We start from the raw sequence: 14,430 nt of genomic DNA on the forward strand, positions 1-14,430 counted from the left end.
ATTCTCTCTCCTGACCACCAGGGGGCGACTCCTCTGGTTGTATAGAAGTCTATGCTTCATGTGTTAAAGCTGCATTCTCTCTCCTGACCACCAGGGGGCGACTCCTCTGGTTTTATAGAAGTCTATGCTTCATGTGTTAAAGCTGCATTCTCTCTCCTGACCACCAGGGGGCGACTCCTCTGGTTTTATAGAAGTCTATGCTTCATGTGTTAAAGCTGCATTCTCTCTCCTGACCACCAGGGGGCGACTCCTCTGGTTTTATAGAAGTCTATACTTCATGTGTTAAAGCTGCATTATATTCTGTTTTAAATCAAGCCTTTATTTTACTTTAAAAAAGAGAAGATAATACTCTTAATAGAGTATGTATTATTCATAATTTATCCAGTTCAATTGGAAATCTGTAATAATAAATATTGTTTCAATGTTATTCAATTGTTCTTTATTTAATTTGACAGTCATTGATTTACGACGTACAGACGTTAATACAATGGTTTTGCTACTTCAATACATATGTCAAAAAATCATACATTATTGTCTGAATTTTTGTTGAATACCCCTGGTACAGATAATAATACGAATATATTGTGCACAATTATTTTTTCAATTTAACAAAATATTGGTTGGGACAATTGTGTCTTTCCCAAAACGTTGGTCGTGACTAGCCCCTATGGACCATATGCAAACCTCAGGCCTTGTCTCCAGTTACATCTCGATGTATATGACACAGACTTCAACAGCACTACCTCCAGCGGCAGAGCTGTAACACCACCAGACCGATAGAGATGGTGCAGTAGTCAGGACATTAATCAATTAATACATCTGTTAAGTGCCACCGCAAGTTTAAATCCTGAAGAGATTTTGAAATTAAATGTATGTCGTTATAATACTGTTAGTTAATAGAACATTTGTTCTAAGTTTCACTAAGAACAGTTAGTCATGCAGAAGATGTTGACAGACGATATTATGCCTTTTGCAGCATGTCTTATATGACTCAAAGAAAGGTGATGTCATGTCATGGTGTTGTAACTGAGCGTGCTGGGTCCGTGTGTGAGGTTCACTTATAACATGTTCATAAACGAGTCGGGAGATCAGACATGTCGTTCAGGGCTTCCCTCTTTTTTAAAAATTTGTTCCCCCCTCAAGTCCAGTTACTTTTCCTCTCGTATTGGAGGGACATATCAGGGACATATCACCTCCAAAATGGAGGGACATATCACCTCCAATACCAAAACATGACAGTCTGTTACATCCATCCATTATGACCTCTTATCCGGGGTCGGGTCGCGGTGGCAGCAGGTTCAGCAGGCCGAGCCAGGCTTCCCTCTCACCCGCAACACTTTCCAGCTCATTCTGGGGGATCCCGAGGCGTTCCAAGGCCAGCCGGGAGATATAATCCCTCCAGCGTGTCCTCGGTCTTCCCCGGGGCCTCCTACCAGTTGGACGTGCCCGGAAAACCTCTAATGGGAGGCGTCCGGGAGGCATCCTGACTAGATGAACCACCTCAGCTGACTCCTTTGGACACGAAGGAGCAGCGACTCGACTCCAAGCTCCCCCCTGATGTCCGAGCTCCTTACCCTATCTCTAAGGCTGAGCCCGGCCACCCTACGGAGGAAGCTCATTTCGGCCGCTTGTATCCGATACTAAGTTATTATCTTAAGTTATCATTATATTGAGACACTTTGTTATTATTTTGAGATATGTGGTTATCAGGCGGGCTCGTGCTCGGCTCTATCTGTAATAAGATAAATACCGATAACAAGTATACACGCTGGTTTTCGGAGTGCGGCGGCAGAAGTCGGCGTACAGCTCGTTAAGCTCGCTACATACAACCAGGTGAAGACAAGAAGTAGGTCGGCTTCTCCTTCAAACTAAAGTGCCTCCGCACTCGCGCACCGCAGAAGCATCTGAACACCGGTACGTGTCCGTAACTTGAAAAGCACCAAACCGGACGCGGTTGTGTAACTTCCGCCAGCTTTCCTTCCAGCCCCGCTGCCAATAACCTCTCAGCTGAAGGAGGGACTTTGTTGAGCGCTGCGTTGGTGGTGCTTTAGTCACACAGGAGGACCGGGGACTTGAAGAAAAGCACTTTTTGGGGGATTTTCAGACACTCACAGGCTAATATCTCCCAGACGGCGGCTCACAGCGAACAGACAGCAGCTCGGTGACCATGAAGAACCCTCTGTACTGGGCTATGCTGGTGGGGATGACCGTCCTGCTGATGGAGCAAGGTAAGTGATGGATTGTGTCCTCTGTGTGCGGGACCCGTCTGTCAGTTGAGCCTCTTCGGTCCGCCACGCGGGTCGCGGTCAGTCCGCGCGCCCACACTTGACACCGAGATGCTCGTCACGTAAGCCGCTGACACGAAGCGATTAGTGAAGTCACGGTTCATCCGCTCGGAGCCGACGGCTTGGCTCCAAGTATCCAAGTAGTTGTTCTCGGTGCATGTTGACACTTTAACACCCGACGTGGTCTTTCTCAACACTATCACTGTCGTGTGTGTGTGTGTGTGTCTAAACATATTGACTTATTATCTCAACATATTGATTTAGTATTTAAAAATAAAAAAGCTTGAGATGGATCATTAAGCAATTTCTTGAAGATATGTTCTTATTGTTTTGAGATATTCCCATCCATCCATTATCAGCTCTTATCCGGGGTCGGGTCGCGGTGGCAGCAGGTTCAGCAGGCCGACCCAGGCTTTCCTCTCACCCGCAACACTTTCCAGCTCATTCTGGGGGATCCCGAGGCGTTTCAAGGCCAGCCGGGAGATATAATCCCTCCAGCGTGTCCTCGGTCTTCCCCGGGGCCTCCTACCAGTTGGACGTGCCCGGAAAAACTCTAATGGGAGGCGTCCAGGAGGCATCCTGACTAGATGAACCACCTCAGCTGACTCCTTTGGACACGAAGGAGCAGCGACTCGACCCCAAGCTCCCCCCTGATGTCCAAGCTCCTTACCCTATCTCTAAGGCTGAGCCCGGCCACCCTACGGAGGAAGCTCATTTCGGCCGCTTGTATCCGAGATCTCGTTCTTTCGGTCACGACCCAGAGTTCGTGACCATAGGTGAGGGTTGGAACGTAGACCGACCAGTAAATGGAGAGCTTTGCCTTCCGGCTCAGCTCCCTCTTCACCAAGACGGACCGGTACAGCGCCTGTTTTACTGCTGCAGCCGCACCGATCCGCCTGTCGATCTCCCGCTCCACCTTACCCTCACTCGTGAACAAGACCCCGAGATACTTGAACTCCTTCGCTTGGGGTAGGCAGTTTGTCCCACCTGGAGGGAGCAAGCCGCCGGTTTCCGGCAGAGCACCATGGCCTCAGATTTGGAGGTGCTAACTCTCATCCCTGCCGCTTCGCACTCGGCTGCAAAACGCCCCAGTGAATGCTGGAGGTCACGGTCCGAGGAGGCAAACAGGACCACATCATCCGCAAACAGCAGAGAGGCGATCCCGAGACTCCCGAACCGGATCCTCTCCGCCCCCTGGCTGCGCCTAGATATCCTGTCCATGAAGGTCACGAACAGGACCGGTGATAAAGGGCAGCCCTGGCGGAGGCCAACACCCACCGGGAACGTGTCTGACTTACTACCGAGGAGACGAACACAGCTCCTACTGCAGGCGTACAGAGACCGGATGGCCCGTGCCAACGGGTCCGGCACCCCATACTCCCGCAGCACCCCCCACAAAAACCCCCGAGGGACCCGGTCGAAAGCCTTCTCCAGGTCTACAAATCACATGTAAACTGGTTGGGCAAACTCCCAGGACCCCTCCAGTAATCTTGCGAGGGTAAAGAGCTGGTCTGTTACAGTACTATTTTATTGACAAACAGAGCGGAGTGATCAGGTGTATATGATATCACAGGGAGGGGGCGTCTACAGTCCGCAGTTTATTGATTTATTGTAAATACTTTTATATGGACTATTTCTATATATGCGATATATAAAAAAAATATTATAAATTAAATATATAAATTAAAAATATATATATATATATATATATATATATATATTGTTTTTTTTAACAATGGGAAAAAGTAGTGGTTCAGCCTCAACTCGTATATCTACTCATCAGTGGTATCACACTCATACACACATTAAACTCTGGGCCTACATTCGACCTGCTCTGCGCATGCTCACTAGGTGCCACTGGCTTATTGGGCCAATGTTGCCGTTGCACGCGCCCCAGAAGCTGCTATGCAGGTAGGGCTCGGGCTCCGTGCCTTGTTGCCTTAGCCACGAATACCTCCCCCTGTACAGTGTATGTACAGTTCCCTCCGTCTTTGGATATGCGAGTTCATTGAGATCCCTGCTGAACTTAAAAACCTGACGGTATAGGCACAAGGATGACACGCAAATTCATGAAGCGTTCCTTATTTATGATTTAATTATCATTTTTTTATGATTTAATTATCATTTCGTAATGATTTGGTACATTTTTGGGGTGATTTCTTCACATTTGGGTGAAACAGCGCCGCTGTGGCCGCTCTCGGTACTACAGCGGCGGAGCAGAGTGCCTTTGATGTCTGCTGGAGCGCTCTGCTTCTCCTGTTCAGTGCAAGCAGACTGTATATGATAATAAATACATCAATATGTTGGAGAGCATCGTCCCTCAAGTTTGATGTTCCATGTTCAAACGCTCCTTGTTGGTCCTGATGCTGTCAAGAAGGGAGGAGGCCAAAGAGTCATGTCCTGTGGGTTGGAGTGACCCCCCTTACCTGACATTACCTGAGGTTACCTGAAGTTACCTGAAGTTACCTGAGGTTACCTGAGGTTACCTGAAGTTACCTGACGTTACCTGAGGTTACCTGACATTACCTGACGTTACCTGACGTTACCTGACGTTACCTGACGTTACCTGAGGTTACCTGACGTTACCTGAGGTTACCTGACATTATCTGAGGTTACCTGAGGTTACCTGACGTTACCTGAGGTTACCTGACATTACCTGACGTTACCTGAGGTTACCTGACATTATCTGAGGTTACCTGACGTTACCTGACGTTACCTGAGGTTACCTGACATTACCTGACGTTACCTGAGGTTACCTGATGTTACCTGACGTTACCTGAGGTTACCTGACATTATCTGAGGTTACCTGACATTACCTGAGGTTACCTGACATTACCTGAGGTTACCTGAGGTTACCTGACATTACCTGAGGTTACCTGACATTACCTGAGGTTACCTGACATTACGTGAGGTTACCTGACATTACCTGAGGTTACCTGACATTACCTGAGGTTACCTGACATTACCTGAGGTTACCTGAGGTTACCTGACATTACCTGAGGTTACCTGACGTTACCTGAGGTTACCTGAAGTTACCTGAGATTACCTGAGGTTACCTGACATTACCTGAGGTTACCTGACGTTACCTGAAGTTACCTGAAGTTACCTGAGGTTACCTGAGGTTACCTGACATTACCTGAGGTTACCTGAAGTTACCTGAGATTACCTGAGGTTACCTGACATTACCTGAGGTTACCTGACATTACCTGAGGTTACCTGAGGTTACCTGAGATTACCTGAGGTTATCTGACATTACCTGAGGTTACCTGACATTACCTGACATTACTGACATCTAACTGACATCCTACACCCAGGACATGGTCTAACCTCACACCCAGGACATGGCCTAACCTCACACCCAGGACATGGTCTAACCTCACACCCAGGACATGGTCTAACCTCACACCCAGGACATGGTCTAACCTCACACCCAGGACATGGTCTAACCTCACACCCAGGACATGGCCTAACCTCACACCCAGGACATGGTCTAACCTCACACCCAGGACATGGTCTAACCCTACACCCAGGACATGGTCTAACCTCACACCCAGGACATGGTCTAACCTCACACCCAGGACATGGTCTAACCTCACACCCAGGACATGGTCTAACCCTACACCCAGGACATGGTCTAACCTCACACCCAGGACATGGTCTAACCTCACCCCAGGACATGGGCTAACCTCACACCCAGGACATGGTCTAACCTCACACCCAGGACATGGTCTAACCGTACACCCAGGACATGGTCTAACCTCACACCCAGGACATGGTCTAACCTCACACCCAGGACATGGTCTAACCTCACACCCAGGACATGGTCTAACCCTACACCCAGGACATGGTCTAACCTCACCCCAGGACATGGGCTAACCTCACACCCAGGACATGGTCTAACCTCACACCCAGGACATGGTCTAACCGTACACCCCAGCTCGTTCACTTCACTCGGCTTCTGCCAATCGGCTTGTAGCTCCGACAGTTTATTGTGACTGTAGTGATGTCACATCCTGCCTGTAGTAGTGATGTCACACCCTGCCTGTAGTAGTGATGTCACATCCTGCCTGTAGTAGTGATGTCACACCCTGCCTGTAGTAGTGATGTCACACCCTGCCTGTAGTAGTGATGTCACACCCTGCCTGTAGCCTAAACCTACACCCAGGACATGGTCTAACCTCACACCCAGGACATGGTCTAACCTCACACCCAGGACATGGTTTAACCCTACACCCAGGACATGGTCTAACCTCACACCCAGGACATGGTCTAACCTCACACCCAGGACATGGTCTAACCTCACACCCAGGACATGGTCTAACCCAGTGGTTCCCAAACTTTTTCTGTCAAGACCCCCTTTGATGATATAGGAACATTGGACGACCCCCCCCCCCCCCCCGCAAACCAACCCCAAATTTTTCGCTATGTGTCTCTCCCTCGCTCGTTCGCGCTCTCTCGCTCGCTCGCTCTCGCTCTCGCTGGTTTTGCCACAGTCGGTCTGTGACATGAGCCGCTCTGGTGGCGTGGTTGGAACACAGTGCATGTCACGTCGGTTATTTTATATTGTTTTACCGGTGTATGTGTGCGTCTGTGTGTGTGGGTTGGTGATGAAGCCGCGACCCCCCTGTAGTACCACCGCGACCCCCACTTTGGGAACCACTGGTCTAACCCTACACCCAGGACATGGTCTAACCTCACACCCAGGACATGGTCTAACCTCACACCCAGGACATGGTCTAACCTCACACCAGGACATGGTCTAACCTCACACCCAGGACATGGTCTAACCTTACACCCTGGACATGGTCTAACCCTACACCCAGGACATGGTCTAACCTCACACCCAGGACATGGTCTAACCTCACACCCAGGACATGGTCTAACCTCACATCCAGGACATGGTCTAACTTCACACCCAGGACATGGTCTAACCTCACACCCCAGCTCGTTCACTTCGCTCGGCTTCTGCCAATCGGCTTGTAGCTCCGTCACTTCGAGCTAAACACTCAACAAAGTCACGACTGTTTGCTGTGCTGGCTTCTCATTGGTGGAACGAGCTCCCCATTGACATCAGGACAGCAGGAAGTCTCTACAAATTAAAAACACATCTTTTTCATCGTTTTTGGATGTGTTGCTATGGTGATTTTGCCAAACTTGCTTTGTGAAACCGAAAAGCCTGATCCATGTAATCTTATCATGAAGATTATATAAAATATATAATAGTAAAATATAATTGGCCTGGGAAAAAAGCATTGTGTTGAATGATGTGCCAAAAACAACATGTGCCTTGAACAGTTTATCAAAGGCACCAAGAGAAGAGGTTGACCTGCAAGGTATACGGCCTCCTGGTCCAGGATGATGAAGAACTGGTGGAGCACATTCTTCCTGGCTCTGACAGCCAGGAGGTCGGGTTGAGTAGTAGTGATGGTATCAAGGTGCTCTTGGATGTTTGTCCCAGTCTGAGAAGACAAACACACATGGAGAGACATTACAATAACGTAGTTACATAGTAATAGTATCAGTATTGGAAACTATAGTAACATTAATCCCACCATCATTTTAAATTATTGTCATGAATTAGAAAACAATATAGACCTCCTTGAATGCCACAAGATGCTTCTCTGCTTGGGCTGCCGACACCTTTCCTGGTTTCTTCCGACCCGGAGCAGAAGGTGGAATCAGGTGCAGCGACAGGTCCCTGTCCCATCCTGTAACAACACAACTTTGTTGTTAACACACTTCAGCATATCTGCAATGGCAACAAAATGAGCCAAACACTTCAGTGCTTTTGAGGTTTCGTTCAGTACACACCATGTCATCTTATATGTATATCTCAATCCAGCTTTACATATGATGTTAATACACATGTTGATATGCTTCAAGTCTGCAAAACAACAACAAACGGCTTACCAAAGTCAACATCCACTTCAGTGCCATCCTCAGAAGGCTCAGCTGCCAGCAGGTGTTCCTCCAGCTCCCTGATGGATGGAAGCTTTCTGCATTGTTGGATCATCTTTTTCTTGAATGTGGTTGGCCACCTCTCCAGAAGCTTGCCCGATGCATCCTCTCCAAACATCACAACCACATCCTGTTCAACCTAGGGGGGAATGTTGGGGGACAGTTTCAGGATGTCATAGTCTTCCAAACTAATTGTTAGTTGTTGTTGTTTGAGTGTCACAACAATGCCCATTTCCTGTCCGTCTAAAAGGTCAGATATTTACCACGCCGTTGACATCTTTAAAGCATCTTCTTGATTGTGTCCTCATCAGCTGAATGTTTCATCAATGAGATGCTTCTCTGATTCCTCGTGGCTCAGGGCCGTCTGGAACAAACTGACTCTGGTCTGACAGTTGGTCCTCCAGACATGTCGTCACCACATGGTCCTCTGGCTGATTCTACACAATAGACAAAATACCTTGTGGTCAACACTGATCACAACCACGTGCATTTGTGAAACACTTTAGGTAACTTAGATTTGACTTTAAAGAAAAATCTATTGTTTATTATTGGCTGGAGAAACATGTGCAACAAAAGGCAATCACTGATCTGGTGACTGCTTTGTTCTACATACATTCTTCCAGTATTACTATGGAATTACCTCCAAATGATGATCGTCTGTCTTTAGCAGAGCATCTCTGAATAGTTGTAATCCTCCAGGCGAGGTACCCAGTCCCACTCTCGCCATCATAATAATGCTCCTTGGAGGATGAAAGGATAACAAAACAGACACTTCATTCGTAACATTAACATTGAACAACATGCTGGTAGAATTCTAAATGCTTCAATACATCATTTCACATATTTAAGTGCACTATTGCATATTCAACATGTACATTTAAACAGATGTACATCCTTTCATGATTTGGCCTGAACATGTTACTGAACAATTAGACAATCAAAGCATTGCGTCTAGGAGTGTGTGCATTGTGCTGAGCCAGTTAGCATCCCCTCTGTTGTTGTGATGCATCAAATCCATTGTGTAACAAGGCACCAAGAATTAGATAAAGAGTTGCAAACACTATTTGAATAAGCAATGCTTCAGAAGAGCACCATCATGGGGGCCGGCCACTGCTTGTGGTCCAACACAAACACTCTCCCTCCGGTGTTCACAGGTCCAGTCGGTGAGGACAGCAGGGGCAGAGACGGCCGACATGTTTCTATGAAAACAAAGGACAAAGAGTACAATGAGTTATTCTGACCTACAGAAGGGAAAAGCCTGATTTCACACACTTGAATGGGTGAAAACACGCTTTCCACTTTCAGATACTGACTCATGGCTAACTGGTATGTTTATGCAACCGTCTATTCATTTACACATTAAATATTGTGACATCTTGTGAGAAAAGAACGTTGTAACACATCCATTACCCTCCTAATAAATAGGATTTCAATTCAGTTCCTACTAACTAATGCTGGAGTGTCATCCACTACTTTGTCTGTTTGGTGGTTACCTGGATCTGCCTGAGGCCCGGGAGTCGTACTGGGAGTCACGTCTGGTTTGACAGCAGAATCTGCAGCAGGGCGTGGAGGAAACTGAAGCAGCTTGAGGGGTGCCGTTGAGGATGAGGATGACTGGGCAGTGGACGCTGCTTTGAGGAGGTGGATTCAGGGCCGGGGCAGAGTCTGTCTTGGTCCTGTGCTGGTCCCAGTCCAGAGGAACATGGCGGCTACCAGGCTGAACGTACTGCAGGCCAAACTTCTCTCCAGTGTCTCTACTAGAGAAATGAACAGCTGGACCCAGAACGTGTCCCAACACCTGTTGGGAGACTGCGTTGAGCTGGGCCATTAATGCAGGATCATACCTCTAAAACCTGACCGTGTTACAACTGTGTCACGAGCCTTTCAGTGATATAATGCTGCCAACTGTACACGATGAAATAGAAAAATGCACTTTTAAAATGAGGAAAAACATTGAAGAGATGATCCTAGACTCTCTCTGTAGCTCACAACTACGACGTTTTACTGGCAAACAATCGTCCTAAAATCTGACAACCACTGTATAGAGAGGAGGATATACCAGATATACATCTATATATATATATATAGATATATATCTATGCATGAGGGATATTTCCAACACCGAGACTGATTCAGTATTCAATATACTAATGAGTTTTTTACTCACAGACTTATGGCAGTCCTAAATCCCAAAACTGCATTAAATTAATTTCATGTAAATAGTGTGAATTGAAATATGCGCGTGAAACCGGCAACACCATGTCCTTGCATCCTAACCCCAACCATCCCAGGCCCTCACTGTATTCACCATCTGGAACTCATGCCTCACCCTAACCGTGTGTGACCTTTGACCTCAGTTCATTTTCCACTACTAACAGTGGGCTGCACTCAGATCACACACGGCCAGTTAATAATGTTCACGTAGCATCCTTTGTACACGCATCCACAGGCATCCAGCTCCATAGAAAACTGTCTAATTAACCCTTTAGATGACACACGATGGAATTTAAAATCAACAAGATTCAACATTTCATGATTGTAATGAATTAATTTTAAACAATTTGTCAAACATTTGCAGGATTTTGTTTCAAACTGCTTAGTTCATGGTAAATATTATTGGAATTTACAATGTCTACAGATACAATCTCTTTCTTCCTCATTTTCATACTGCCAATTAAATGATCCCTTCCGAATGTCCTGTTAATAACATGCTATTCTCATTTCGTGCCAAATTTATTGAAAAGTTATTTGAAGGGAATATGAGGTGTCAGCAGTGTGAGTATCTTTGTACTTGAGTTCAAACAAACAAATTGGGCTTCACTCTTTTGCCAGCAGTCAAAATGTTGAAACAGCGCCACCAGTCCAATGGCAGTTTGTTGTGGCTGAAAACGGTACTGCACCTCTGTTGAAGAGCGAACGTTCGAAAAAGAACAAAAAGACAAACATCTGAATGCCCTCCCGCTATTGGTCAATACCATTACCCAGAGTTCCAAGGGGCAGATTCAGCCACATCAAAAAGCTCCTAACTGGAAAACTAGAGCGTTTTGAAATGTCAGTCTCTGCGAAGTGACCTTGAGCTGGACAAGATGTCAGAAACGAAACCCCCAGACTAACAAAACTGCTGCACCGTGAGTGAGAACGGGGGTGGGGCCCTATAAATAGCGAGCGACACCACTCCGACGTCGAGTGGGTGGGTGTCCTCGGATGTGTAGCAGGTGCTATCTGGGCCCTCCGTATATTACTCACTGTGCCCGTAGGGTTCAGGCAGAAAGGTGGACTATGGGGGGGAAGCCAGCCACGATGCGACTCCCCTGAGAACACTATTGCACACTCTTTTTTTACTGGTTTTTTAGAAAAAAAAATCTTATTCTATAATACGGGTTTGAAACCCTTGGTGGGTTTACTCATTTCCTCCCACTTGGATCCGCAAATGGACCACAAATTTCGGACGGTTCTCAACGATACTATGCCCCCCGAGAGAACCGTGTCGGCGTCAGTTGAGCCAAATTGGGAGAACTATCTCTGGATTGCGGTCACGTGACGTCATGACTCACAACACTTTCCAACAGAGACACTTGTGTGTGCAGTGTATACATTGCATAATGAGAGTGCGACCTCTGGCTTCAACTGGCGTTTGGCACGTAGGATTACCAGCGATACCAGTGCACGGTATAACTGGCAGTTTAAAAAAGAAAATGTTCATTTATTTATTTTTAAAATTGGCAATTAATACAAGTTAAAAGTTATTTTTATTTTACATGTATATACACTTATCTTAAAATAGCATTTCTATATATTCTTTCCGAAACATCTCCCATCTCTTGCCTGTCTGTTTTCTGATCGCTTGGTTTAGCCGGAGCTGAGAAAATATGGTAATTGTGTGATATTCTTTAACTTAGTACAAAGGGCTGATTACCTGCTGTACATCTTACACATTGAAACACTCGGATCTCTCCTTCTTTTAGCGACTTATCGCTAAAAATCCAACAGTCTTATTTTCACGTTGTTTAGTTCCGCTAACGTTAGCCACCGTGCTAGCTTAGCGGATAGCGATAGCTTCCTTCTGTCCCCCTCCTGCTCGCTCTCTGCTCAGCGTGTCACATGTAGAGCTCTTCCTCTGCCTCCCTTCATGATAACGGTAACACGAGTAGTTCATTTGCTGTGTTGGAGGCAGTTCTCAGTGGGTTCGATGCACCATCGAAGCTCACACGTTAGCTACATCAGTTAGCCTGCCCCCCCTCTCCCCCCACGGCTCCCCTTCACAGGTTGACAAGCAGCCGCGGGGAGCTCCCTCTGGCGGGCCGGTCGTGGGCTCTCGGTCCTGAGTACTCCCCGGAGCCCACCGGGGGCAGGTTCTGGTACCGTCTTGTCGAGCTCCTGCCGGTAGAAAGTGGGTCTCTCCTTCTGCGACCGGCCGAGAGGAGCCTTCTGCCCGCGCTGCTCTCCACCCAGTGTCTCGGTATGTTTGACTCCACCACAGTGCGCTGGTTAAGCTAGCGGCACATCGTTGTAGAAGAAGCTAAAGCTGTCTGTATGTGACACCTGTTGAGCTTCGAGTTGGTAACGGGCTCTCTTCAAAAGGTCACCTGTTGTAAACTCACTGCCGGTGGAGACGGCAGCTCCTCCTCTCTCCCTGCGGTACCTGCACGCAGATGAACGCGAAACGCAACTCCGTGTTTTGATGTCATTTGTTATTGTATTGACATTTTAAATGAGTGTCCGGTAGTACATGACGACGTTTCTATCTAGACTTTCTGATGTCAACATTGACACATCTACACTTACACTACACATAGTACGTCAGTAGGTCATACTGCACTGTTTAATGACATGTTCAAATGTTGGCATGCACCAACATTAAGATAGTAAAACTATGTTGAGACTCGCCTTTTATATAAGCTACATTTACATTGAACAACCTGTATCATTCAATGCCTTTCAAATTCATATCCATATTGGAGAACACAGTAGTGGTATCACATGTGTGAAAAAGAAACTGTACAAATGCAAAGTTACAATGCCACTTCACTTGGAAAATAGCTCACCTGTAGCCCAAGACTCTTGTTGTGTGTGTATGATGATATCCTCCAATAACTTTCCTTTACATGCTCACAGGATGGAGACTCTAAGTGACTTGTGGAGACAGAGAGATGTTCCTGAGGAAACAATAGAGACCCGGTATGGAGGACAGACAATGACTTAAGTATAAATAAATAATGCATGAATAAATTTGCATACAAGGACACATAAATACGGGCATGAAGAAATGTAGAAATAGATTTATTTAATGATGTCCTGTTTAAGGTATCAACTTCTATTTATTTATTCCTGTATTTATTTATTTATACATTTTTATTTAAGCATTTAATTATTCCTGTATTTATTTCTACATTTATTTAAGCATTTATTTATTCATGTATTTATACTTAAGTCATTTTCTGTCCTCCATAACCCTGGAGCACGAGAAGGTATTTAACTGCAAAAGCAGAGTATTTGAGTCAAGCAACTGTACTTTTCAAAGACACTTTTTACTGTTTGTAAATAATTGAACACAAATATTACCAAAAATGATTAGGTTATCTAATCAGGATTGCTCTTTTTTTAAACACTGTTTCCATGTTTAGATTGATGCCAGCACATTCAGCTGATGACAGATAACAAATTAAAGATTTATTTGCCATCATTTGGTGATCGCCTAGCAGTGTTAGGATTCTGTAATCGGAAGGAAAACAACAACAACACTCGGAAATCAGAGGTTTTTGAGCGCCTGAAAGAAAAATTGTTTGTGACCTACCTGGTTCAAATTAACGACATTGTTGGAGCTATTTAATTGATATTAGTATTTAGTTGTTTTATTGACAAGTAGTATTGTTTAATCATTCAGGTTGTTTGCTTATTTAGGTTAGATGTTTTGATATATTAGAATAGCTTTTTTCTTGTGATAGTTTTTAGTTTAGTTTAATTCTTTATTGTTGTTGTCTAGATATATTTAGTCTTTTGGTTGTTCGTTAATTGGGTAACACTGTGGGCACCTGTGGTTATATGTAGGAGTAGGCAGGTACAGGACCAGCATGCACCTGGGTAGGCCTATGGTTTTTTACCAGCGCAGGAGAGGCAGCGTTAGGAGTTCCTTTGTTCTTTTGTTTGTTTGCTTGTTTTGTTTAGTTAAATAAATTATCAGAAAAAC

The sequence above is a fragment of the Cyclopterus lumpus genome, chromosome 12 (assembly GCF_009769545.1).
Source record: "Cyclopterus lumpus isolate fCycLum1 chromosome 12, fCycLum1.pri, whole genome shotgun sequence".
NCBI classification, from domain to species: Eukaryota; Metazoa; Chordata; class Actinopteri; order Perciformes; family Cyclopteridae; genus Cyclopterus; species Cyclopterus lumpus.